We start from the raw sequence: 24322 nt of genomic DNA on the forward strand, positions 1-24322 counted from the left end.
TTTTAGAAAATCCAACACAACGTTGAGATCCCAAGGTGCCACCGGGGGCACAAAAGGGGGCTGAATGTGCAGCACTCCCTTAACAAACGTCTGAACTTCAGGCAGTGAAGCCAGTTCTTTTTGAATGAAAATAGACAGGGCCGAAATCTGGACTTTAATGGAACCCAATTTTAGGCCCATAGTCAGTCCTGACTGTAGGAAGTGCAGAAAACGACCCAGCTGAAATTCTTCTGTGGGGGCCTTCATAGCCTCACACCAAGCAACATATTTTCGCCATATGCAGTGATAATGCTTTGCTGTTACATCTTTCCTAGCCTTTATCAGCGTAGGAATGACTTCAACCGGAATGCCCTTTTCCATCAGGATCCGGCGTTCAACCGCCATGCCGTCAAACGCAGCCGCGGTAAGTCTTGGAACAGACAGGGCCCCTGCTGTAGCAGGTCCTGTCTGAGAGGCAGAGGCCAAGGGTCCTCTGAGATCATTTCTTGCAGTTCCGGGTACCAAGTCCGTCTTGGCCAATCTGGAACGATGAGTATAGTTCTTACTCCTCTCTTTCTTATTATCCTCAGCACCTTTGGTATGAGAGGAAGAGGAGGGAACACATAGACCGACTGGTACACCCATGGTGTCACTAGAGCGTCCACAGCTATTGCTTGAGGGTCCCTTGACCTGGCGCAATATCTTTTTAGCTTTTTGTTTAGGCGGGACGCCATCATGCCCACCTGTGGCCTTTCCCAACGGTTGACAATCAGTTGGAAGACTTCTGGATGAAGTCCCCACTCTCCCGGGTGGAGGTCGTGCCTGCTGAGGAAGTCTGCTTCCCAGTTGTCGACTCCCGGAATAAACACTGCTGACAGTGCTATCACGTGATTTTCCGCCCATCGGAGAATCCTTGTGGCTTCTGCCATCGCCATCCTGCTTCTTGTGCCGCCCTGTCTGTTTACATGGGCGACCGCCGTGATGTTGTCTGACTGAATCAGCACCGGCTGATTTTGAAGCAGGGGTCTTGCCTGACTTAGGGCATTGTAAATGGCCCTTAGTTCCAGAATATTTATGTGCAGGGAAGCCTCCTGACTCGACCATTGTCCTTGGAAGTTTCTTCCCTGAGTGACTGCCCCCCAACCTCGGAGGCTTGCATCCGTTGTCACCAGGACCCAGTCCTGTATGCCGAATCTGCGGCCTTCTAGAAGATGAGCACTCTGCAGCCACCACAGTAGAGACACCCTGGCCCTCGGGGACAGGGTGATCAGCCGATGCATCTGAAGATGCGATCCGGACCACTTGTCTAACAGATCCCACTGAAAGATCCTTGCACGGAATCTGCCGAATGGAATTGCCTCGTAAGAAGCTACCATCTTTCCCAGGACTCGCGTGCAGTGATGCACCGACACCTGTTTTGGTTTCAGGAGGTCTCTGACCAGAGATGACAACTCCTTGGCCTTCTCCTCCGGGAGAAACACCTTCTTCTGTTCTGTGTCCAGAATCATACCCAGGAACAGCAGACGCGTCGTAGGAATCAGCTGCGACTTTGGAATATTCAGAATCCATCCGTGCTGTTGTAGCACTTCCTGAGATAGTGCTACTCCGACCAACAACTGCTCCCTGGACCTCGCCTTTATAAGGAGATCGTCCAAGTATGGGATAATTATAACTCCCTTCTTTCGAAGGAGTATCATCATTTCGGCCATTACTTTGGTAAATACCCTCGGTGCCGTGGACAGACCGAACGGCAACGTCTGGAATTGGTAATGGCAGTCTTGTACCATAAAACGGAGGTACACCTGGTGAGGTGGGTAAATGGGGACATGCAGGTAGGCATCCTTGATGTCCAGTGATACCATGTAATTCCCTTCTTCCAGGCTTGCAATAACCGCCCTGAGCGATTCCATTTTGAACTTGAACCTTCTTATATAAGTGTTCAAGGATTTCAAATTTAGAATGGGTCTCACCGAACCGTCTGGTTTCGGTACCACAAACAGTGTGGAATAGTAACCCCTTCCCTGTTGAAGGAGGGGAACTTTTATTATCACCTGCTGGAGGTACAGCTTGTGAATTGCCGCCAGTACTACCTCCCTGTCCTGGGGAGTGGCTGGCAAGGCCGATTTGAGGTAACGGCGAGGGGGAGACGTCTCGAATTCCAGCTTGTATCCCTGAGATACCACTTGTAGAACCCAGGGATCCACCTGTGAGTGAACCCACCGGTCGCTGAAGTTCCGGAGACGGGCCCCCACCGCACCTGGCTCCACCAGTGGAGCCCCAGCGTCATGCGGAGGATTTAGTGGAAACAGGGGAGGATTTTTGTTCTTGGGAACTGGCTGAATGGTGCAGCTTTTTCCCTCTACCCCTGCCTCCGGGCAGAAAGGAGGCGCCTTTAACCCGCCTGCCTTTCTGGGGCCGAAAGGACTGTACCTGATAATACGGTGCTTTCTTAGGCTGTGAGGGAACCTGAGGTAAAAATGTCGACTTCCCAGCTGTTGCTGTGGAAGCGAGGTCCGAGAGACCATCCCCAAACAATTCCTCACCCTTGTAAGGCAAAACCTCCATGTGTCTTTTAGAATCCGCATCACCTGTCCACTGCCGAGTCCATAATACTCTCCTGGCAGAGATGGACATTGCATTTATTTTAGATGCCAGCCGGCAAATATCCCTCTGTGCATCTCTCATAGATAAGACTACGTCTTTAATATGCTCTATGGTTAGCAATATAGTGTCCCTGTCAAGGGAATCAATGTTATCAGACAGGGAATCAGACCACGCTGCTGCAGCACTGCACATCCATGCTGAAGCAATAGCAGGTCTCAGTATAGTACCTGAGTGTGTATATACAGACTTCAGGATAGCCTCCTGCTTTCTATCCGCAGGCTCCTTTAAGGCGGCCGTATCCTGAGACGGCAGTGCCACCTTTTATGACAAGCGTGTGAGCGCTTTATCCACCCTTGGGGACGTCTCCCAGCGTAACCTGTCCTCTGGCGGGAAAGGGTACGCCATCAGTAACTTTTTAGAAATCACCAGTTTCTTATCGGGGGAAGCCCACGCTTCTTCACACACTTCATTTAACTCATCAGATGGGGGAAAAACCACTGGTTGCTTTTTCTCCCCAAACATAATACCCTTTTTAGTGGTACCTGGGTTAATGTCAGAAATGTGCAACACATTTTTTATTGCCGTAATCATGCAACGGATGCCCCTTGTGGATTGTGTATATGTCTCATCCTCGTCGACACTGGAGTCAGATTCCGTGTCGACATCTGTGTCTGCCATCTGAGGTAGTGGGCGTTTTTGAGCCCCTGATGGCCTTTGAGACGCCTGGGCAGGCACTGGCTGAGACGCCGGCTGTCCCACGGCCGTTACGTCATCCAGCCTTTTATGTAAGGAGTTGACACTGTCGGTTAATACCTTCCACATATCCATCCACTCTGGTGTCGACCCCGCAGGGGGTGACATCACATTTATCGGCACCTGCTCCGCCTCCACATAAGCCTCCTCATCAAACATGTCGACACAGCCGTACCGACACACCGCACACACACAGGAAAAGCTCTGACTGAGGACAGGACCCCACAAAGTCCTTTGGGGAGACAGAGAGAGAGTATGCCAGCACACACCACAGCGCTATATAACACAGGGATATTACACTACACAAAGTGATTTTTCCCTATAGCAGCTATAATACACAGTATTGCGCCTAAATTTAGTGCCCCCCCTCTTTTTTTTACCCTATTGAGCCTGGAAACTGCAGGGGAGAGCCTGGGGAGCGTCCTTCCAGCGGAGCTGTGAAGAGAAAATGGCGCCAGTGTGCTGAGGGAGATAGCCCCGCCCCTTTTTCGGTGGGCTTCTCCCGCTCTTTATATTAATATTGTGGCAGGGGATTTTTACACATATATAGTTTATTAGACTATATTATGTGTATTTTTGCCATTTTGTAAGGTAATCTAATTGCAGCCCAGGGCGCCCCCCCCCCCCCCCCCCCCCCCCCAGCGCCCTGCACCCATCAGTGACCGGAGTATGTGGTGTGCATGGGGAGCAATGGCGCACAGCTGCAGTGCTGTGCGCTACCTTAATGAAGACCGGAGTCTTCAGCCGCCGATTTTGTCCTCGGATCTTCCGTCTTCTGGCTCTGCAAGGGGGACGGCGGCGCGGCTCCGGGACCGGACGACCGAGGCTGGGCCTGTGTTCGATCCCTCTGGAGCTAATGGTGTCCAGTAGCCTAGAAGCCCAAGCTAGCTGCAAGCAGGTAGGTTCGCTTCTCTCCCCTAAGTCCCTCGTAGCAGTGAGTCTGTTGCCAGCAGATCTCACTGAAAATAAAAAACCTAATAAATACTTTCTTTACTAGAAGCTCAGGAGAGCCCCTAGTGTGCAACCAGCTCGAGCCGAGCACAGATTCTAACTGAGGTCTGGAGGAGGGGCATAGAGGGAGGAACCAGTGCACACCAGTAGTCCTAATTCTTTCTTTAGAGTGCCCAGTCTCCTGCGGAGCCCGTCTATTCCCATGGTCCTTACGGAGTTCCCAGCATCCACTAGGACGTCAGAGAAAAATTATGTAAACAAAAAGGCATTGATTCACTGCACTCACTGGGCTGTATTCAATTGTTTTCACCCCCTTCCAAACCCATTCTGTTTTTGCTGACTGAAATGGTATAATCATTTCAGCTCTATGGGCCTAATTCAGGTTGGATCGCAAAACGCAATCCAACGCAAAAATTGCTAAAAAGATGTGGGTGCATACGCGGCTCCCGTCCTGTGCATGTGTCTGCATTTTCTGCGGGGGGGGGGGGGGGGCTAAGCTGCGTCGGCAGGAGGCAACCTTAATTTCTGCTATCGAGCAGAAATCTTGATGCGATCACAATTGCTGCTTGATGAAGGGGGGGGAAGGGGGGGGGCGGCGGTCAGCATGCTGGGGGGCCTTGCCCTGCGATGGGCAGCCCCCAGAATGCAAACAAAAGGATTGCAAATTCTGCTAATTAGCAGAATTTGCAGTCCTTACTGAATTAGGCCCTATGGGTGCAATATGCACACTGTGATATATCATTTGAATACCTCCCACTGTATCCAGAGCTGGGGTGCAAGAGAGATGAAACCGCATTTATAAACCAGTGGTTTTCAAACTTAGGGGTCTATTTACTAAGCCTTAGATCGAGATAAAGTGCACGGAGATAAAGTACCAGCCAACCAGCTCCTAACTGTCATTTTCAAACCCAGCCTGTGACATGGTATTTAGGAGCTGATTGGCTGGGACTTTATTTCTGTCCACTTTATCTCAATCCAAGGCTTAGTAAATAGACCCCTTGGACCTCAAGGTACCCAAACAGTCAAGGTTTTAAAGATATCCATGCTTAAGTACAGATGATTTGGAACAAGCACTCGGTTAAGCGCTTACAGCTGTTCTGCAGCAATGAAATGCCAGCGGACTACTGAAGACTGGAACATGGTCTTATGGACCTATGAGTCATCCATTTCTGTACGCTGCCAAGTAGACAAAAGGATGGCTCCTCAGTATGGTGAGTTTATTTACTAGAAGCATTGCTTTTTACATTTTGGACTTAAACACGCAAGTATTCGTAGACAAACCATTGTGACACCAACTCTCAGACATGGAGGAGACAGCATGATGGTCTGTGGTACTATGGGGGTGATTCCGAGTTGTTCGCTCGCTAGCTGCTTTTAGCAGCATTGCACACGCTAAGCCGCCGCCCTCTGGGAGTGTATCTTAGCTTAGCAGAACTGCGAATAGAAATTTCTTAGCAGTTTCTGAGTAGCTCCAGACTTACTCAGCCATTGCGATCAGTTCAGTCAGTTTCGTTCCTGGTTTGACGTCACAAACACACCCAGCGTTTGCCCAACCACTCCCCCGTTTCTCCAGCCACTCCTGCGTTTTGCAACTCGAACGCCTGCGTTTTTTCGCACACTCCCATAAAACGACCTGTCAATCACAGTACGATCAGCACAGTGATGAAAAAGCTTTGTTATGCCGTGAATAAAATACCTAACTTTTGTGTAAAATAACTAAGCGCATGCGCTCTGCGAACCTTGCGCATGCGCAGTAAGCGACTAATCGCAGTATAGCGAAAATCGGCAATGAGTGAACAACTCGGAATGACCCCCTATAACTGGATCCTGAGTCTGCGACTTGCATAGAGTGACTGGCACTCTGAACCCGATAGGCTACCACAGCATTTTGCAGCACCATGCAATACCTTCTAGTCTATGCCTAGTTGGTCAAGGGTTTATCCTCCTGAAAGATGAGAGTCTAAAATATACTGTACCTCCAGACTATATCAAAATAACTTTTTAGAAAAAAAAACAAGGCGGTAGGCTTCAAATCATGAAACGCCCAGCTGTCTCCAGGCTTAGACCCCATTGCGCTGGTTTGGGAAGAACTGGACATAAGTGTGAAAGCAAAGGAAGCTACAAGTGCAACACATATGTGGGAACTTCTGCAACAGTATTGGGGAGAACTTCCTGAACAATATTTGATTTTCATTATAGAAAGAAAACCAGTGGTGTGTTCAGAAGTTATATCTGCAATAAATGAGTATTCTGAGGGGAAGCGGTTAAGATGCACTCTAAAGAATAAAAAAAAAAAAATGATTCCATTTTGTACACTAAGACATTAAAAATTATATGTAATCAAACATAAGACTTTTAATTATTATTTTTTCAGATGTATTTTTTTTTGTCATTTGGGTTCTTCTTTTCAAATGATGCAGACAGTGATACCCTGTGTTATTTACATAGGGGGTCATTCCGAGTTGTTCGCTCGCAAGCTGCTTTTAGCAGCTTTGCACACGCTAAGCCGCCGCCTACTGGGAGTGAATCTTAGGTTATCAAAATTGCGAACGAAAGATTAGCAGAATTGCGAATAGACACTTCTTAGCAGTTTCGGAGTAGCTCCACACTTACTCGGCATCTGCGATCAGTTCAGTCAGTTTCGTTCCTGGTTTGACGTCACAAACACACCCAGCGTTCGCCCAGACACTCCTCCGTTTCTCCAGCCACTCCCGCGTTTTTCCCAGAAACGGTAGCGTTTTTTCACACACTCCCATAAAACGGCCTGTTTCCGCCCAGAAACACCCACTTCCTGTCAATCACATTACGATCACCAGAACGAAGAAAAAACCTCGTAATGCCGTGAGTAAAAAACCTAACTGCATAGCAAATTTACTTGGCGCAGTCGCACTGCGGACATTGCGCATGCGCATTAGCGACTATTCGCTCCGTTGCGACAAAAAAATAACGAGCGAACAACTCGGAATGACCCCCATAATCTGTTACCAAACGTAGTCAGTCTGAAATATAGATTGAAGTATAAAGTATGTCATTCCCAAGCATACTTCCCTATTGTCCTTGTTTTGGAAGGATAAAGCTTCCATAACTTGTAGAACCCACACCTATTATACAGTACTAGCTGTTCCAAAATTTCTGTAGACAGTCCTGGGATTTTTGCAGCAGTGACAGGCCCACTGTCACAGGATATTTCCAAAGTATTTTAGTGTTTCATTTTAAGGATTTCAATTTATTTAAACCAGATTGATCTCTATATAGTGCTGTGTTAGTATCCAGTGTGGGTGGTACTCACTGTTGGGCATATGTATCACAGCTCAGAGAGAGAGAAAGTTCCAACCAATCAGCACAGCCTGTAACATGGCATTTAGAAACTGGTTGGTTGGTACTTTATCTCCGTCCACTTGATCTCTCTCCAGGGCTTAGAACAACTGCCCTGTAACACTGGATCTGATGTGGTTAATTAGAAGCTTCAAGAGTGATAGTGAGTTCTGTCAGGGCATTACTGTAATTGGATCTTTAGTCAAGAATGGGAGAAAGAGAAGCTGTTGTTAGGTTCTGTAGAATGTTCTGTTGAATGTTCCTTACCGTTTATTACTAATGACCAACTTAATAATGTATTTCTAATGATGGCTATGTAACTGCCACATGTTAATCGTTCTATTGAGCATCGTACTGTCGTCTGTTTTTATACAAACAGACACTCACCTTACTCGGCACTGCCCCCAGAGTAAAGGGCAGATATACACTGCTCAAAAAAATAAAGGGAACACTTAAACAACACATCCTAGATCTGAATGAATTAAATATTCTTATTAAATACTTTGTTCTTTACATAGTTGAATGTGCTGACAACAAAATCACACAAAAATTATCAAAGGAAATCAAATTTATTAACCCATGGAGGTTTGGATTTGGAGTCACACATTTAAAATTAAAGTGGAAAAACACACTACAGGCTGATCCAACTTTGATGTAATGTCCTTAAAACAAGTCAAAATGAGGCTCAGTAGTGTGTGTGGCCTCCACGTGCCTGTATGACCTCCCTACAACGCCTGGGCATGCTCCTGATGAGGTGGCGGATGGTCTCCTGAGGGATCTCCTCCCAGACCTGGACTAAAGCATCCGCCAACTCCTGGACAGTCTGTGGTGCAACGTGGCGTTGGTGGATGGAGCGAGACATGATGTCCCAGATGTGCTCAATTGGATTCAGGTCTGGGCAACGGGCGGGCCAGTCCATAGCATCAATGCCTTCGTCTTGCAGGAACTGCTGACACACTCCAGCCACATGAGGTCTAGCATTGTCTTGCTTTAGGAGGAACCCAGGGCGAACCGCACCAGCATATGGTCTCACAAGGGGTCTGAGGATCTCATCTCGGTACCTAATGGCAGTCAGGCTACCTCTGGCGAGCACATGGAGGCCTGTGCGGCCCCCCAAAGAAATGCCACCCCACACCATTACTGACCCACTGCCAAACCTGTCATGCTGGAGGCTGTTGCAGGCAGCAGAACGTTCTCCTTGGCGTCTCCAGACTCTGTCACGTCTGTCACATGTGCTCAGTGAGAACCTGCTTTCATCTGTGAAGAGCACAGGGCGCCAGTGGCGAATTTGCCAATCTTAGTGTTCTCTGGTAAATGGCAAACGTCCTGCACAGTGTTGGGCTGTAAGCACAACCCCCACCTGTGGACGTCGGGCCCTCATACCACCCTCATGGAGTCTGTTTCTGATCGTTTGAGTAGGCACATGCACATTTGTGGCTTGCTGGAGGTCATTTTGCAGGGCTCTGGCAGTGCTCCTCCTGTTCCTCCTTGCACAAAGGCGGAGGTAGCGGTCCTGCTGCTGGGTTGTTGCCCTCCTACAGCCTCCTGATGTACTGGCCTGTCTCCTGGTAGCGCATCCATGCTCTGGACACTACGCTGACAGACACAGCAAACCTTCTTGCCACAGCTCGCATTGATGTGCCATCCTGGATGAGTTGCACTACCTGAGCCACTTGTGTTGGTTGTAGACTCCGTCTCATGCTACCACTAGAGTGAAAGCACTGCCAGCTTTCAAAAGTGACCAAAACATAAAAGCATAGGAGCTGAGAAGTGGTCTGTGGTCACCACCTGCAGAACAACTCCTTTATTGGGGGTGTTTTGCTAATTGCCTATAATTTTCACCTGTTGTCTATTCCATTTGCACAACAGCATGTGAAATTGATTGTCAATCAGTGTTGCTTCCTAAGTGGACAGTTTGATTTCACAGAAGTGTGATTGACTTGGAGTTACTTTGTGTTGTTTAAGTGTTCCCTTTATTTTTTTGAGCAGTGTACTTCTACCCTTGTCTTGTCCAGACACACAGATATAGAATAGGGTTTGCTGTTTGACACATCTGCCTCGTTAGTTACATTTGTGCATGTGTGTGTAAGGAGGGGGCTGATTTTTTTAGATGGGATCCTACCTACTAATTTGAATAATAACATTCCCGTAATTGACCTCATATGTTCCATATTGTGACACCCCTGTGTTTAATTATTGTTTTGAGCATGTCCCTGGAAATTTTGAGGCAAACACACCCACTCTGTTTCCTTTCTGTGCACATGGTGTAGGTGGCGTAGGGGTGATATTATGTGCAAGTCATAATCATCTCTGCCTGGGTTTATTATTTATGCCACAGATTTATGCATAAATGGCAAAGTGTACCTTTCACTACACAGCTGAGAGGTGTCTGAATCTTTCATCAGGATCCAGACAGCTGCTGTAGCTACTATCATTTCTGCTCAGGGGATGCGGACATTAGGTCGACAGTCATTAGGTCGACCACTGAAGGTTGACATGGGCATTAGGTTGAAATGAACTAGGTCGACAGGTCAAAAGGTCGACTTGAGTTTTTGGACTTTTTCTGGTGACGTTTTCTTCTTAAAGTCGACCTTTAGTGGTCGACCTAATGACTGTCAACCTAAGTTATGTCGACCTAACAGCCCATACCCCTGCTCAGTCCCCTGCTACTAACAATGGTCTGCTCAGCCTAGATGCCAGCAATGCAAATTATACTGTGTTATGGTCTCAGCTATATGAAATTGGGGATTTGGACCATCCTTCATCATCTTCATTATCATCATCCTTGATTTTATAGCAATACCCTATGTACTTATTTTCTGGTCAATGGACTGCATGGGAGAAGTGTGATGGTCTGTCCACCATTTTATTTAATTTATATTTGGGCTCTCTTATACATTTTTCTTTATGCATTGTCCAGCAGACTCTGGATTCCAGGGGATTTATGTGGGTGGACATGAAATTAAGGTGATCACTTCTGCATATAACATCATGTTGTACTATTTTAACTATTTTGGGGCACTTTTGCTCTATATCCAGCCTCTTCAGAAATTCCGATAAATCTATTGCATTATTATTGTAAACAGTAAGCACACACCCATCGTGCAGCAGATTAAATCAATGGGCAAAGGCAAGACATATATACCCTATATTGGGGTTCAAGTTTCTAAATATCCTACCTTACTGTATCAATCTAATGTTTTCCACATTTGTCTAGGGATATGGTCGGATGAATTCATCTCTGGATTTTTTTTAATCTATCTCCTCTAGCCCCCAAGTGTGCTGTCTTGGAGTAATCCTTGACTCCTCCCTCTCCTTCAAACCACACATTCAGCACCTCTCACAAACCTGCCGTTTTCATCTAAAAAATATTTCCAGGATCAGACCCTTTCTGACCCAGGATGCTACTAAGACTCTTATCCACTCAATGGTCATCTCCAGACTGGACTACTGTAATCTCCTCCTGACTGGCATTCCTGACAAACACCTCTCTCCAATCCAATCTATCCTCAATGCTGCCGCCTGGCTCATTTTCCTCACCAAACGAACTACGTCTACCTCTCCTCTCTTACTAGACCTTCACTGGCTCCCCTTCCCTTTCAGAGCTTCACACACTTGCTTACAAAGCCCTCACCCACTCCTCTCCCATCTACATCTCTGACCTTATCTCCCTTTACACTCCCACCCGTCCTCTTCACTCTGCTAATGCACGACGACTCTCCTGCCTACGGATTACTTCCTCCCACTCCTACCTCCAAGATTTTTCACGTGCTGCTCCACTTCTCTGGAATTCCCTATCTCTCCCCCTCAGACTCTCCACCCCTCTACAAAACTTCAAACGGGCTCTTAAGACCCACTTCTTCACCATTCTTTATCCCCCTAGCAGCAGCAAATTTGTTAGCTAATGGGCAAAGCTATGTGCACTGCGGGGGGGGGGGGGGGGGCGCAGATATAACTGAAATCTAAATTGCAGTGTAATAATAAAGCACCACTATTTACCCTGCACAGAAACAAGATAACCCACCCAAATCTAACTCTCTCTGCACATGTTATATCTGACCCACCTGCAGTGCATATGGTTTTGCCCATTTGCTAACAAATTTGCTGCTGCGATCAGGTCTGAATTAGGCCCTTGGTCATCAAGGTGCCCTAAGAGTCCAGATTTTAAGGATATCCATGACTGAGCACAGATGGTTAGAATTGACAGAGGTACTAATTAAGTCAACTCTGCTCAAGCATGGATACTCTTGAAACCTGGACTGTTAGGGTACCTTGAGGACTGAGTTTGGGTACCCCTGCCTTAGAGACTGGCTTCATGGTTATATATATATGTAGTGGACAGGTGAGAAGTGTTACTGGGGGGAAGGAGGCACAACAATTGTACTAATTGTCCCACGCCTCCCAGATCTGCCATTGCTCTCACAGGAATGAATGCAGCACATTTTTTTATTTTTTATTTTAAATGTGATCGTAATGAACACACCTATGCACAAGCTAGGTGGTCTGGAAAACATGATATGCAGTCCAAGTTTGAGAAGCACTACTTTAACACCTTGCACAGAACCCTAGGAAAATTCCACAGACCCTTTGGAACATTGAGCATGCAACCTCCAGCGTAGCAACTCCAATGGCCCTCTGCCATGATAGGCTGGTCTTTTGACATGATAGGCAGGTCAAAGACCAAACACTTAAACAACAGAAAAGTAGGTTAGCACATTGTATTTTTATTTAGCAATAAATGTTCTGTATAAAACAACCTTGTTTATAGCAATCACTATACAGGGACAGTAAAAATAAACAAGCTGAGCCTAGAATCATGTCATTCTAGAAGAGAGTGCTGCTCTGCATTATATTGTACAGCATTGACCATACGGATGCACTATACAGAGGCAGATGTCTAGTGCATTAGATTAAGGTTGGTAGTAAATGATCTTGGGATGTGCTAATAAGGAAGCTGAAGGCTTAATTGGAAATTAGAGAATAATGTCATCATAATGCTTTATTCTGCTCGACTATACAATGACTTTCATGCCAGAGGTACATGCAAATATACAGTATATAAATGCCCCTCTCTCCCTCTCTTGGCTTTCATCTGTGCCCCCTCTCTATCTTTTTCCTTGCTGGCTCACTGATTACTTCCCATCATCTATTTATTGATCTTCTAGCACTTCAAGCTGAATCCTGGATATCTTATTAATAATTGCACTGATTCATTCCTATAAAGTTAATTGGGAAATAGAGCCCAGCGCTGGTTGAATTGTCAGGTGGAATGGGAATTAAATGTGCATTGCAGCTGTACTGACTGTGATAGGCTCAGCTTTTTATGCATGGAAATTGGCATGGCCACTGGGGACATTCCGGTAATTTAAAAGGTTTTTTTTAAATGTTACAGTATGCCAGTTGCTGTCAAGATGATCACTTTGAGGGGCTGTACAAGTGGTCAGGTCACATTAAGAGATCAGGAAAGTAGCATTTAGCGCAGCCAGTAAATTAACCTGTAGCTGGCTGGTCAAACTGGTGAAAATACACCACCACCCAATCATGATCTAACCAGTGACATGCAATGTGCGTATATAGGGCCCAATTCTGACCTGATCGCTGTGCTGCAAATTACACTGTCCTGCGATCAGATAGTCGCCGCCCTTGGAGAGTGAAAATTCGCCGTTCAAGTGTAAACATTGCATTTTTCCCCTCCTACATATCTAAGGATATACTGTATTGCCGCTATGACTACAAAGAAAAACCATTTACAGCCAGTTTTAGTACAAAACAATAGGGATGGTCCAGATCAGAGCAGTGGTGAAACTCCCAGAGACAATGGAGACATTTGCCGCTAGGCTCCAGCTGTCAGAGGGGCCCTAAGAAAGAAGATAGAGGGGGCTTCTGAACTCTCCACTCATTTCATAGTGACTTGCTGCAGTCGCTACTGACTATTGTGGAAGCTCAGAAAGCTCAGAAACCTCTCTGGAGCCTGGAATGTGTCTGATAACAGATCAAAGTGTGTTCAATAAGCTGCAGCTCTGCTGCTGTGTCTTATATGAGGAAAGAAATGAAAGCAGAAGTTGGTTTTAAGAAAATTCACAAATGATTATAATAAAACTTTTAAGGGGGGTATTTCTCAGAGCTTGGAGAAGGATAAAATTGTGAGAGATAAAGCATACCCTCAACATCGGGAATTTGCAAACAGGGGGCCTAATTCAGACTGGATCGCTGCAACAGCAGTGTTCGCAGTCTGATGCCCTCTGCGTGTGCGCACCCCGGGAGCCCAGTGAGAGGTTAACAGCATCTCAGGGCTGCAATCGCCTCTGCCTGATTGACAGGCAGAGGTGGTCGCGGGGCAGGAGGGGGCATGCCAACGGTGTTAGAACGCTGTTGCCGGAGCGCGGTCCAGACAATGCAGGCGTGTCCGGACCGTTGTGTGGGCAGGCCACGGCGGCTTTGTGACGCAGGAGCTGCGATGGCAGGGAGCTACTCAGCGGGTGAAAAAGCATCTGACTTTGGTCAGAATACCGACAGCGGTATCCCAACTGTCAGAATCCCAACACTTTTTATTAAGTATGCTAACCCTACCCCTCACTTTTCCTCTAACTCTCTTCTCCCCCAGCCTAACCCTAACTCTCCCACAGCCTAACCCTCCCATCCTGCAGCCTAACCATCCCCCTAGTGTCCAATCTGACCCTTCCCCTCAGCCCTAACCCTCCTCGGTATACTTACGTTCGAGATGCTGACTATCCGGATTCTCAGTGGTGTCAGGATTTCAGTGCCGGTGTTTTGACTGCCGGCGTCCTAACCATAGGGATGCCAACTACATCCCCTAATGCCTGTTCCCCCAAGGTATTGAGATGCTAAGTAAAACCCTGAAACACCTTTATTAGCATCTACAGGTGCAAGCACTAATTAGGCTGTTATCAGGCTGAAGGCCTAATGCACAGGTTCTCAAACTCGGTCCTCAGGAACCCACACAGTGCATGTTTTGCAGGTCTCCTCACAGAATTGCAAGTGAAATAATTAGCTCCACCTGTGGACCTTTTAAAATGTGTCAGTGAGTAATTAATACACCTGTGCACCTGCTGGGTTACCTGCAAAATATGCACTGTGTGGGGTCCTGAGGACCGAGTTTGAGAACCTCTGGCCTAATGGATGGAGCCTGTTCCCTCTCTCCATTTACAACCCCAGGAACCCTTAACTGTCTTTTACTAAAGTCCAAAACATCTATACAGTCTGTTTTGCAATCACAGACTTTTTCCTGGATTTAAATCGAGGACAAACCTAGGACAAATACAGTATATCTTCTGTATACAACTTTAACAGTGCTTTCTTAACAATTAATATACATCCGATCCAATACGGAAACAAAGGAGGTAGGTAATATAGATTTAAAAGGGCTTACAAAGATCCTTATTAAATCTACTATGGAAACAATTTAAAATTCCAATGCTGTGTTTATAATAATGATGATAAGGTACTATGGACCAGATTTATCAAAGTTTGGAGAAAGATAAAGTGGAGAGAGATAAATTACTAATCAGTCAGCTTCTGTTTTACAGGGTGTGTTTAAAATGGCAGTTAGGAGCTGATTGGTTGGTACTTTATCTCTCTCCAAGCTTTGATAAGTCTAGCCCTTAAAGCAACAGACCTTGATGCATTTCAAGGGAAAAAAAGTAAACCTTTGTTTTTGCATGCAGGACAAACGCTGTATGATGCATACAGGTACTTGACTATCTATACTTTAGAGCTACTATGTGCTTCCCTCACAAACGTCAATTTGGGTGCTCATTTTCCATTCTCTGGCACCTAGTATGTTGTGGAAGGAGAGAAACGTCACTTCAGGGTTCAACCTACTACAGTTTAGTGGCATACCTTTACTCATACGTACTTTGTGATCCTGGAGGGCAAATCTGAGGGGCATGTGCAGAGGGCATGGTGGCGCGATTCACACAAAGACCCTGCTCACTGCTGCACAGTGAATTTCCACAGAATTTCACCTGGCAGGAGCAAGATAATTCACCTACCCACAGAGGCTTTGGACAAATCTGTATTTTGCTGGAAGAAAAGGCCAAAGATGAGAATGCCACTTATCTGCCATCCCTTCACATTACTTGTTTAACAAAATACATCTAAGTTTTGCATGTGGATGCAAAGTAGGCACATTCAGGCACTTAAGACCACTCGCCAAGGAAAATAACCCGATTCACCCAACTCCTTTCCTCATATGGTGCAATCTATGGTTTCCCTGCAGAAGTCACAGTTACTGTATGAATCCACTTTCTTATAAATAAAACATAAACGTAGACGTGATGTCAAAAACAGCTATTGCACTTGTATTAATGAACCCTACAAAGCAAATAAGAACATCAAGTTCTTAATACAAGTAACACAGAGCAGATTAGATCCTGGCTCTGCTCTTTTTTATCTGCCATCATACTTCTGTTTCCGAGCTGCAATATACGTGAGCGGTTTTCTGCAGAAACCAGAGGATTGTGAATCTTTAAAAAAATAAATACCCACTGCTGTAATGCGCATGTATCACTATGTTCTTCATTTGGGTTCCACTAAATTGACTTAGTAGGATGCATACTAATTAAATGGTCATTTTGAAGAAAAAATAAAATAAAAACTCATTAAAGCATCGGTAAGTCCAATTGAATGATATGGTCTTTAATTGATGCGCTCATGTTTTTAATAGAATTATCTGCTTTGCTATTTTTAGTAAAGTCATTATTAGTGACTTATTAAAGGTGTTTATTGTGAGCCCTCCTGGGTGTGGTAGTCATAAACGTAACAGTTACAGGAGTTGATTCTAGTTACTATTAGACTTTGGATATAGCTTACTCTTACAGCTGAGCATGAACATATATTAGTACATGTTGTCATATGAGATATCATTATTACCACAATTAATTTGATGCTACGTTATGCTTCTTTTTAGTGGATGGAATTCAATTGCTTATTGTGGCTGCAGCTCCCATGTAAGATGCCCAGGAACTGTTGTTTTTGGGTAGGCCATCACTATCGTAGCTCTCACTCCAACAATCCAGGTGATTAGCCACGTAGAGTGCCTGCTCCCGGCTAAAGTGACCATTAAGGCGCCCAAAAGCCGGGCACGATGCGGTTAAGGTGCCTCAAAGCCCATCTTTAGGTTGCATTACTACTCATACCTCAGAAGGTTGTAAGCAGAAATCTGCGATAAGTACTTAGTGCCATATAGTGCCATACAGTATTAAATAGCTCCCGGGCACTTTAGACTGTAGCTGCAGACGGGATAAACATTTAGTGTGTCTGGCAGTACTTCCATACAGGATGTTTGGGTCATTGTTGAATTAATTACTTTATAGATAAAAGCTTTCTTCATACGTAATATACTGTACACCAGCAGTTAGCACACTCTCTGATTTGTGACACACCTATGTTGCAGACAGACTGGGAATTCAATTTGGCGTGAAATGCTGCTGCAGGGCTCGCTTATTCATTATCCTTTACTAATACGGTAGCCAGTCATCACTGTGCAACCATTCTGAAGGCACTTAGAGTAGAATCCCCCCACAAAACTTAGTAAAAAAAACATTATTTTAATAAAAGTTTAGTCCGCATATTTTCGCAGTTTTTTGGATGATGTTTCCTGTGTCCCCTCAACATTCTTGTAAGAAGTGTAGTGTGTTGTTGTGATGCACAGATTGTTATTGTGACACACTCATTGGCATTGGCAACCACTGTCCATTACATGATGCATGAAAAGTTTGGAATTATGTATCTACCTAAAATGATGGCGGTCTTATTTTGGTTGGCAACATGCAAACGTTTATTTTCTTTTTGTTGTTTAAGAAGCTTTGGACGACATGGATATTATCGTTTGAGTGTACGTCACTGGGCTCCCTACTCAACCTCTAAAGAAAAAAAGCTTTTTGCGGTGGTGCGTCTACTAAATCCATCAGGACCGGAATGCTTTTATGCTAAAAAAGCTCTCGGCCCACCGCAAATCAAAAAGAGGGTGAGAAATATTTTTGGGACAGTGCAATAATCCACACTTTGTTTTATATGGTATTCTATTTCTATTTTTATGGTATTTTTCTCTTAATTGTGTAAAATAAAGATATATGTTTTTATCCATAAACATATTATTCATCTTTGTTACTCAGGCGCCTTTTGCACATATTCATCTATTTCTTTGGCTTGTTTAAGAACACACCAAAATCGCATTGGTCAGCCCTGGACATTGCAACCATGTGCTATTTTTATCATTAATAATAAAGTTATGTATTTTTGTTTTACAGGTGGATGAAAGCACAATAGTCTGCGGGCTACACAGGAGGACTGTGAGACTCTGGCCTGTGGCTAGGGCAGGGCAGAAGGTGGAGGAATATACCTGGGTGCAGCGTCAGATTGTTCTACAATCCAGAGTTGTCATATAACACACCACTTGTTGGGAAATCTTCAATAAAAAAGTATGTAAATGTATGGTAAGGAAACAAATGCTTGAATGACTGCAGATGTATTTTGTTCACAAGAAAGCATCCAAATGGGGTTTAGATACCCAACATGACCTAATTCATGTAACCCGACAAGAGACGTATGTGCACTCATCACCTTATGGCTCTGATGATTTGAAGATGAACATGCTTTGAGGAAACAGTGATGTCAGCAGACCTGAGGTCATGCAGGAGCCCTGATGGGTTATTATAGCAACATTATTGGAATGCTATCTCTGTGAAGCTCATGATTTGTTACTAGCTACTTATCCTATATCCAGAGCTGACGCTTGCTCTGCCTGTGCCCTTAGGCTGCTGTTAGTGATGCTATCTGAATAAGAGATATTAATGTTCTCCATGGCTTCAGCATTTTCCTACTTCAGGTATCAACTAAACTTGTTTTTAGCTCATGTCTTTCTTTTTCTGCTTTTTCTTTTCCCATTGCTAATGTGTCCTTACTGTACCTCATTTAGCTATTACACTGTGGAAACGGCACTCTGGCCTAAATGTGGAAATGAATTACGTAGATAACTGTGTATCTAGAATACATATATGTATATGTCATGAAAAATGTTAGAGTGATTTACCTCTTCCAGTAATTAGAGAGAAATGTTCCGTTTGTGTACTTGGAAGTTCATAAATGCCCCTACCTTACGCTTAACCATTGCATTTGCTTAAAGTGATACTGTATGTCTGCTCAGGGAAACATTTCCATTGTGTAGCCCCCTGTAATGTAATGTAATTATAGCTACCATGCCACCTGTGTATGCAATGTTATAATTTGGCATCACATAATTATAAAAGTGGGCTCTCAAAAAATGCCTCTGTTGCCCCCCCCCTATTGGCTAATGTCAATACCTGGAGAACATGAGATAAACATGACAGTACTGTTCTCACGGGTGTGGTATGCAAGATCGACCACACTTAGGTTGACAGTGTCTAGGTCGACCACTATTGGTCGACTATACGTAGGTCCACATGGTTTCTAGGTCGACAGGGACTCTAAGTCAACATGACAGGTCTACATGAGCTTTTGCACTTTTTTTGGTGTCGTTTTCTCCATACAGTGACTAGGATCCCCAATTAGTGCACCTTGTCCCCTCACATGGCTCGCTTCGCTCACCATGCTACCAGGTTACCGTTCCAAATTGTAGTCCACGTGGATCGTAAAGTATAAAAAAGTTTAAAAAAATTTTACATGTGAAAATCTCATGTCGACCTAGAACATGTCGACCTAGAGTCCCTGTCGACCTACTTACTGTCGACCAATAGTGGTCAACCTAGAGACTGGATACCGTTCTCACTACGTACAGTATGATGTATCAAGCCATATAGAGAGTTAAAGTGGAGAGAGTGAAAGTAGCAACCAATCAGAGTCTAATTGCCATTTTACTGGCTGTGTTTGAAAAATGACAGAAGCTGATTGGTTAGTACTTTATCTCTCTCTACTTTCTCACTCTCCAAGGTTTGATACCTCTTCCCCTAAATGGCACATCTCTGCACAACTAATTCCAGATACTTTTTCATGGTTAATAAACATGATTTCACCCTGTGACAAGAGTCCTTTTATAGACTGTATTCTCTCTGGTTGCTGACCTTTTGGCATATGGTGTATCATGTCTGCTTAAGGTCGCCTCTCAAAATGGTAGTACTGCTCGTCTATTCTGGTAATCTCATCAACTATTATCATTTGACTGTAAAGATATTTGGTAAAGGCATACGGTGGCCGATTTTATAAGTGCAGCTATTCCCCCTAACGCTTTACCATTCATTATACTTTATATTATTTCTGTTTGTACTGGGTAAGTGGATATGTTCAGTTACTGGTAGAATACATTCATTGTTTTATACAAGTGATATGTGGTAGATCATACTTGCCTAATTTTGAAAAAGCATTTCAGGGAGATTATGAAAGTAACACCTATCAGCGCAGATGTGTACTGCTACATCTGAGCGGATTGTCATAAAAATTACTTACATCCAAATGTAAATGAGCCCCAAAGTTAGTAAGATCTACTTGTTGAAGAAAGGACACTGATATTGTGCAGGATTTGTTTGTGTATTGTGCTTTACAAGAGCTTACATATACTGTAAGTGGCCACGAGAATACTTATTTATTGAAATGTATGTAGCCATAAGGTTTATTGTGCCTTATAACCAATGCTGGGGAATGGCACTGATGAGCCCATTTGAATGTATGTGTCTCTGATTTCTCTTTTTCCCCGAGAATGTAACAGCTGCATAATGGTGATAATGTCAATTATTATCTTTAAACATAAAGCTATACACTATTTCCGTGGAGCCGCTAGACCACGTGCACGTGCTACGCACTTTGTACGCTATTTGCGTACAGAGTCCCGCACGTGGTACGCACTTGGCGTACACACGCTGCGCTGAGTGTACGGATTACACACAGCGGGCGCACACACAGTTGATAACCTTTAAACCTTGTTAATAAAACACAGTTTGAATATACTTATACTCTAAACCTTAGTAGTCAAATACTGTAATGATGTAACGCTTAAAAACCTTAACAATGTGTATGCTGTTTAAGCGATTGAGACGCTAAGAGAGCCCTTTGCAGTAAATAGTGAAAACACAAGACCTGGTTTGGATTTAAAAACCACAGCAGCTCTAACACCGCTGTGGATGGTTTAGAGAAAAAGGGAAACACAATACAAGTTATACACTACAAACTAACATAGAAATCTAAACAGAATAACAGAAAATAATGTGAACAATGGCGAACAATTGCAAACAAGAGCGAACAAAATTAGAACATAAATGGCAAACAAAATGGCTACAGAGAATAATACATACGTGGGGATGATTCGCATGCGCGACCTGGATCCAGTCCTCCGCATTCAGGGAGAAAGCTTTCAGAGAGAGTGTGAGGCTGGCCAGGCAATGGTGGTCTTTATATAGCACAACATACATTCACAATACAATGGTACCTGTATCTCATTGTTCATTGGACACAGGGATGTGTCTCTACATTATAGCAAAGGTCATAGGTGGATTTGAACAGGTGGGCTGTGTCTTTCCCCAACTGCTCTGGTGGGAGGTATCCTCAGGATTCCCGCCGCATATGTAATTTACAGCAAATACAGTTAATGTTCATAAACTACATTTGTACATAACTATACGCAGGAGCGAGCGATCCTTTCCTAACTAGCATCGGAATGTTACCCTTAAAATACCCTACAGCTGGATACTAGACACCACCTTTCAACCTTTGTCTGACCCTTCCTATCATGTAAAGAGGAATCTCTCTGTCCAGGAACAGTTTAAACTAAACACACTCGCTGACATTGTCTAGGGGAATATTAAATACAAAACACACTATTTGGGTTAAATATGCTACGATCGAGACGCACGCTAGACGCTTACAAACTCTACCGTAAATGCGCATACCACGCGCGTGATCGCCGGAGCGATCTTTACGCAAATTGCGGATATGTGCACGCACGGCAGAGTGTGTGCACGCGCAGCGGGCATGTGCATGAGGGGTTAGTACAAGGCATATGCATCATGATATTTTTCGACTTTGACAGTCCACCCTTTGGCAGTCAACAATAACTGCCACTATCTAAACAATTTAAGCAGAAAAATATATAATACCGTGAAATACTTATATATGATTGGGTGTAGGGAGGAGAGGAGAAGGTGGAAAATGTATGACCTAGTGGGATAGTAAAAGCATGTATGTATGAAATTCATGTCTGAGGGGCCATGTATCATTGTGCCGTACATGTTCTAAATAAGCTTCGAGGTATTGCGAAGTATACATTGAATCCTTCTTATCCCGTATTAAGGGTCTGTAAGTGGGCTAACAAACTCTACCGAGCTCTTTTCGGCTTTTAGTTCCAACAAATGGGGTGCACATTAGTTGATGATACATGAAGGGGGAAAATATGTGAGTGCTAATATATGTACCTATATTACCTGTCGACTATGTGTGTCACTACCTGAAGATCGTAGAGATGAAGATAAGAAACATGCGCTATAAATGCATTCTTATGATAACGTATGTTATTGTCCTTGGATGTCTTGTCCGGATTGCTGTATCTTTGCTGTAAGTGGTAAGCAAAGTTTTTCAAGTGTCCATAGAAAGTTAAAGTCTCTAAAAGTTCATCAAATGTCTGTGAAAAAAAAGTTCATCAATGGTCTGTATAAAAGTGTATCACAATCTTCTTCCGGGTGGATGTCTTTTTACCTTGGAGGAAAACAAAGGAGAAACGGGTGAAAGAAACGGACCGTGGAATCACATTTTATCACAGCATTGTCTCGATTGATGGGTCATAAATTAAACCAGTTGTTGTAACAATGCCCTCGCTCCTTAAACTCATCAATTTGGTACTGCGCTTGCAATGCATTAAAATCCGAACACATCTGAATATCAATCCAATCATTATGACAACTCCTAGGATACATAAGAGAAATTTCCCTACATTAACGATAACATTTTGAGCCCATTCTCCTAAACCTGAGAACCAATTGCGTGGGTTCAACCATGAAACCCAGCCGGTCAGTTCATTACTCACAGCAGTAAGGGTAAGGTTGTGTCTCCTTCGGAACTCCCACTTCAATTGCAAGATATCGTCCATCTTTTGATCTATGGACGATATCTATGACCTCGGTTGGGTCATCGGTGCTGTTTGTGATATATGTACAGTACTTCACGCCATACTGAGTTGCTAGGGTGACACAATACCCACCTGTCACCGCTGTGATGTAATTGAGAACCATCCTGTGCTGGATCAGTTCCGTTTTGTAAGCTTGCAATTCTCTCCCAGTATACCTGAATGTGTCATCATACATCTCGGTGATATTGTCTATCAGGTTCGCTAGCGCAGTTATATACCTAAAATTTATAACTCCTCTGGCGGTACGGGTGATATCTAGCGCGAGTAGGAATTGAATCCCGGTGGATTCGTAGATCAAATCAGAGGCTGCGTGCTATATCTATAAGGTGTCTCTTAACGATGTGTAAGGAGCTTGAGCATTGCGGTGAACGTCTTTCATTTTATCATGGGTAATGGTCATTACTTCTGGCAACACTCTTCCAATGTAACACAATCCCTCTAAATTTGGGGCAAGCCACTTATACGCCTTCCTCCCACATATGAAATATGCATCATCGGGGAGGACATATGGGACAGAATATGACATCACCATATTACAAACCTTCCAGGTGAAAAATCCTATCCCTAACTCTCTCATTTGTCTAGTACACGTATCAGGCTGTATGATATGCGCACAGTATCCTGGTGATACTTCTCCAACTCGCATGGTCCTACTTCCTAGAGTGTACCTATACTGAACATATCTCCCACCGTTGGCTACTTGGCGTATAAGCTCTGAGTCTATGGGCATTCTATCGGCTCTGTGTGAGAATGTCATGGTTTGGTTGTTCCATGTCACTTCCCAATTTCCCGGCTTTCGGGGATTGGAAATGTTAAAACATATTAAGGACCTATCCACATGATATTGGTGGAGCTTCAAACTAGGAAATATTAAATTTCTTGTCCACCAGTCTCCCACCCCTTAATTCAAGTACCTCATCTATCGTTAAAGCGTATGGCACTAGTCCTGACTTTCTATGACCTTGAGGTACTTGTGAGCACACCCAGCATTTCGTTTGGTTTAAAACCTTACCCACTAATGAGTGATAGTCACTCAATGGATGACGGTCCATGTTGATATTAAGGCTGGACTGACATCTCTGGATGCACCCGTCCTCAAACTATGTTTTCACAATTCCTACAGATACAATTCTCTTCAGCTAACAATCCTTCGCAATGTCTCTTAGTGTCATGACTACCAGATCGTTTTCTGATACTCGCCTTTGCTCGGTGATTGTGTTGCTCTTGGAATTCTATGAATCCATCCTGGTCATCAGAACCCATTCCAGATCCTTTCTCGACCTCTCTGGTACTCTCACCGAAAAAGACTGCTCTGGTCAACAACAGGGTCAACAGGAAAACACGGAATGCAGTCTCTTGGGGCAAGTCCATCTTGCAGGAGGAGAAAGAAAGAGTGGTAATGGGGGAAAAGAAAATAATTAGGAGGGAAAGAAAACTGGTGCGACAACCGCCTCTGATCCTGTAGTTCTCTGTGCTCAGGTGCCGTGACAACAGTCCTGCCTCTCAACCTTCCCGGAACAGACACTCCAGTGATATGGTTTCCTCCACACTCTGCTCTTTGTCACGGGCTTTCTCTGGGTCAGCGACCTTCTTACAGTGGGACGAGTG

At 44.4% G+C, this 24322-nt stretch overlaps 1 protein-coding gene across 9 annotated transcripts in view; it reads left to right on the top strand.

The window, feature by feature from the left end:
• Positions 1–24322, top strand: part of DGKA (diacylglycerol kinase alpha) — a 328604-nt gene that overhangs the window by 205963 nt on the left and 98319 nt on the right. For 6 of the 9 annotated variants that reach the window (XM_063952594.1, XM_063952597.1, XM_063952596.1 and 3 more), the window contains 2 exons: positions 17425–17590; positions 17874–18044. The exons of 1 other annotated variant lie outside the window; for it this stretch is intronic. The gene's annotated coding sequence lies outside the window, so the exon portion shown is untranslated. The remainder of the gene's footprint in view (positions 1–17424; positions 17591–17873; positions 18045–24322) is intronic. 2 more of the 9 variants (XM_063952598.1, XM_063952599.1) reach the window with 2 other exon arrangements.

Source organism: Pseudophryne corroboree, chromosome 2 (genome assembly GCF_028390025.1).
Source record: "Pseudophryne corroboree isolate aPseCor3 chromosome 2, aPseCor3.hap2, whole genome shotgun sequence".
NCBI lineage: Eukaryota > Metazoa > Chordata > Amphibia > Anura > Myobatrachidae > Pseudophryne > Pseudophryne corroboree.